This window comes from Dasypus novemcinctus, chromosome 10 (assembly GCF_030445035.2).
Source record: "Dasypus novemcinctus isolate mDasNov1 chromosome 10, mDasNov1.1.hap2, whole genome shotgun sequence".
Taxonomy (NCBI): domain Eukaryota; kingdom Metazoa; phylum Chordata; class Mammalia; order Cingulata; family Dasypodidae; genus Dasypus; species Dasypus novemcinctus.
In genome coordinates, this window is record NC_080682.1 from 36,391,595 (window position 1) to 36,396,150 (window position 4,556).

A 4,556-nucleotide genomic window follows, 5' to 3' on the forward strand; every position below is an offset into this window, starting at 1 on the left:
AATCACTCCAAAAACAATCTTTAGGGCTATTTCTTGGGAATCAGAATTTTAACAAGGACTCTAATTGATTCTGATATTAAAGGTTGTCAAATAAAAGTGCAATAAATTAATCTAAATGGGCTATTTTTACAAAGATAAATAATTTCTTGCCTGAGTCTTTCCTCTATAGGCTTATATGCCACCATCACAGTAAGTTTGCCTTGTAGTATTCACTTGGCCCTAACCAGAGGAATTCTCTTCTCTTCTCTTAACAATAAAGGGATCATGTCATTTTATATGGTTGTGATTATTTCCGAAAGTAAACTTTATCCCATATTACCTTATAACACTTTTCACAACTGTGTTTCTGATATTGTAGATTATGGAGTTTAACATGGGAGTCATGATAATACAAAACACAGCCACAAGTTTATCATGAGAAAGGTGGTAAGTGGGCCCAGATGCACAAACGTGCGGGGCACTAACAACAAGATGACCATAGTGATGTGAGAGACACAGGTGGACAGGGCTTTGAAACTCCCCTGTGAGATCAGAAATTTCAAAGTTTAAGGGAGGACCACCTAGGAGACCACCAAGAAAAGGAATTTTAGCAGATAGCTGAACCTGCTATTGGCACCAAAAGTGAACAAAGGAATAGATGCCCCTGGAGGCTAGTTTCCACAAAGGGTCCGAGTCACAAATGAAGTGGTCTATGATATTGGGGCCACATAAGGACAGATATATTATGAAGAGGCTCTCACATTGGCATGGACCAAGCCTCTAATGCAGGTCTGTCCTTAGAGGAGGCCACAAACTTGTCATATCATGGCTGTGCAGAGCAGGAGAGAGCAGATGCCTAAATAGTGATATTAGACCATCAGTGCAAGTAGGAAGATCTCAGCAGCTCCAAAAAGATGCTCAGCAAAGGCTGGAGTCATGAATTACCTGAAAGAGACAATTTGTCTTACATTATCTGGCATTTTCATAGTTGTGGATGAAGAACAGCAGAAGTAAATAATAAAAATAAGATAGGAAGAACATGCAAAGCACTATTGAATAGAATTAAGGAAAACTTGGCTAAATCAAATAAAATCTTGCTTAGTGGATAGGACTTTTTAATTCTCTAAAGATACAAACTCTAATTAATCGTCATAAATGAAATCTCATTGAAAATACAAACTGAACTTTGTACTGTGACTACAGTAGCTTATTTTACATTTATATTTAATTTGAAATACAGAAATAGATTCAATTCAGAAAAAGAATAGAAATGAGAGATTACTAGGCTTATCAGATATCAAGACGTATTATAGAGGGTTGTGGATGTGGCTCAAGCAGACGAGTTCAGGCTTTCCACATACGATGTCCCCGGGTTCAACCCCAGGCCTGGCCTTCAAAAAAAAAAAAAAAAAAAAGAAGTATAGAGCAAATGCAATTATACTGTGTATTAAGTGGAACCTTAAAATAAAATGAATGCCACAAATTAGAGACCTTGGATTTGAAATCACTGGTTAAAAGATAATCATGCAGCTATAAAAAATAGCCATTCTGAAAAACTAAAATTCAATTCTTATCAAATTCCTTCAATCAAGATAAATTCCAGATAGATCAATAGTTGAAATGTAAAAGATATCAGCAGAAAACATTTGAAAAAAAAATGCTAAAAATAATGTGGAAGAATATTTGATAAAAGAGAAGTAAGGAAAATCTTCCTAAGGAAGATATAACAACTACATATAATTTTGATAAATCTGATATGTAAAAATCTAAAAAACCTACCTGACCAAAGAATTTATACATAGCATAAAAAGTTGATAATAAATAACCCAGAAATATTGTAATTTTATAAGAGAAACAGGAATAATTTAATTAATACATTATAAAAAATCAGTATGGGTGATATTGGCAATGAAGGAAATAGATAAAAATTATTAACAGATAATTCACAGATAAAAAATACAAATAATTTTAAAACATGTGAAAAGGAACTCTAATGTAAAGGATCTCAAACAATACAAAATAAAAACAATTTTATTAATTCATCATATTATCAAATACCATAAATGTATATCAAATGCTGGTTTTTGAGGATGGGAACAAACAAGTATTTGACAGACTGTGGCAGGATTGTGATTAGTGCATCAGAAATGTCAATATGACAGTCACTTTTAAAATAAACATCTTAAATACATATAACATTTAATGGAAAAATCCATTTGGTAGAACTTGTATTTGTATATTTTCAAATTAGATATATTTATTGCAAAATTATTGCTCATAGAAAAACATTGGAAACAATAGGAAGAGCTAGAAACCTTACTTTAGTAAATCTCTTTGAGGTCTTAATGCAATATGAGGCTAAGTGAAAGTAATTAGGTATACATGGACATGGGCTACTAAGGAAATCACTTCAAGATGTTTATGAGATAAAAGTAAAATGTATACATTCAGACAAAATTCATATACATATAGAAATGCACTATTTGTTAAGATTATTACTTGAAGAAACTTAAGAAAGGAAAGTGATTGCCTCTGAGTAGGAGCTCTGTGAGACTTTGGTTAGGGATGGATAGGAAATCGACTTCTCACTTTATTACAGTTTGTGCATTTTCTATGTTGATATTTATAATTTTTAAACTTTCAATTTTTCAGAAGTGGAAGCATTAGGTATTTAAAATCATATGTAATGCAATTGAAATTAAATAAAGAGGCCAATCTCCATAGCATAAAATATTTTAAGTAGCATAATAAAAAGAATGGACATAAATAACAAGAATTTAACTAAAAACAAGCTATAACTGAGAAATAGTATTAAAGATCTTGCAGGAATTATTTAAAATCATTGTAATTATAAAAATTAAAATCAATAATTCATTACATATTATTTTGATTCCCTGCAATATATTCATAATGCCTTTCTAGGTGGAGGGCAAATAAGAGAGTATTGAGCTTACATTCTAATAAGGAAAGTGCTATCAATATCCCAGTCATATCTCTAATTTTATTAATTTCTTTAAAAGAAATGAAAAGGTGTTTTAGATTTAAGGTAACTTCTGGGTCCCAGGAGGATGTTTACTAAAGCCAAATGATTCTCCTCATGGAAGAAAATACATTCATTTACTGCCCAATATGACTTTTCTTCTCCAGAGCTGCTTCATAGCATTTCTCATCTCTGAATTTCTTAGAGTATATATTAAAGGGCTTAGGATGGGGGTTATGACTGATGCTTAATGATTTGTCAATAGAGAAGTTTCGAGCAGGTCTTGCAAACATAAAGATAACATGGAACAAAGAAGACAACCACAGTGATATGGGAACCAAAGTTGGAGAGGGCTTTCCTCCTGCCTTCCTGACTAAGGTTCTTTAGGGAGTCCAAAATCACACCATAAGAGATGAGTAAGAGCAGAAACACAATACGGCAGATCAGCCCTCCATTAGCCACCAGTAAGAATCCAACAACCTCAGTGTCAGTACAGGCAAGATTCAATAAAGGGAACATGTCATGGAGAAAATGATCAATGATATTGGGACCATAGAAGGGGAGCCCATGAAGAGAGATTAATTGAATTACTGAATGCAGAAAATTCCCACTCCAGGACACTATTAACAGCACAACACACAGCCATTGCCTCATGATAATTAGATAAATGCAAGGGTTTACAAAGGGCCATATAGTGGCCATACACAATGGACAACAGAAGAAAGACCTCTGATTCACCAAAGAAGTGCTCCAAAAAGACCTAGATCATACAAGCTTGGAAGGATATGGTTTTTTGTCCAAAGAACAATCCTGAGATCAATTCTGGGGAAATGACCAAAGAATAAATGACATCCATAAATGATAAACCAGCAAGAAATAAGTACATAGGTGAGCACAGGGACTTACTGATAGTTATAGTCACAACAATGAGTAAGTTGCACACTATGGTCAAAATGTAGAAAATTGGGAAGATAAAAGAAAGCACTTTCTGTTCCTTCAGATTCTGCATGAGGCCTAGGAGGATAAAATAAGTCACAATATTCCTTGGTTCCATATTCTCTTATAGGTATTGATTTCAAAGTTTTAGAAGGAGTTTATCTATAAAACAGTGAATGTTTTTAAAATGTATAATAAGAATAATATTTCATTTCTATTAATTCAATAAAAATGTATAAGCATCAATTTCTGTTAAAACAAGCATGGATATTGTAATTACAAACTTGATTGGGACATAATTCTCTGCCTTCAGTGATGTGATACATAATAGGATCAGATAAATACAGAACAATGCAGTGTACTATTATAAATATCTTTTTGTGTTGATATTGTAGGCACATCTAAATAAAACTTAGATCAGGGAAGGGTTCCTAGAAGAAACTTGCTTTTGGTTTGTTTTAAAGAATTGATAATTGACTAGAACAAGAGAGGATGAGAAGGGAATTCTATTTAAATGTGTCCTATGTAAAAAATCATTAACATATAAAATTGAAGCCTCAGTTAAGGTAATCTATATGTTCAAGTGGGTACAACTAATAATGAATGGAAGGTTATAGACCCAAGGTCACTGACCTGGTTTTCATCCCAGCTCACTGAAATC

General features: G+C 32.9%; 1 pseudogene; it reads right to left on the reverse strand.

The window, feature by feature from the left end:
* Window positions 1-3,092: 3,092 nt before the first annotated feature.
* LOC105745014 (olfactory receptor 4A47-like) lies at window positions 3,093-4,013 on the reverse strand (annotated as a pseudogene).
* Window positions 4,014-4,556: the final 543 nt, after the last annotated feature.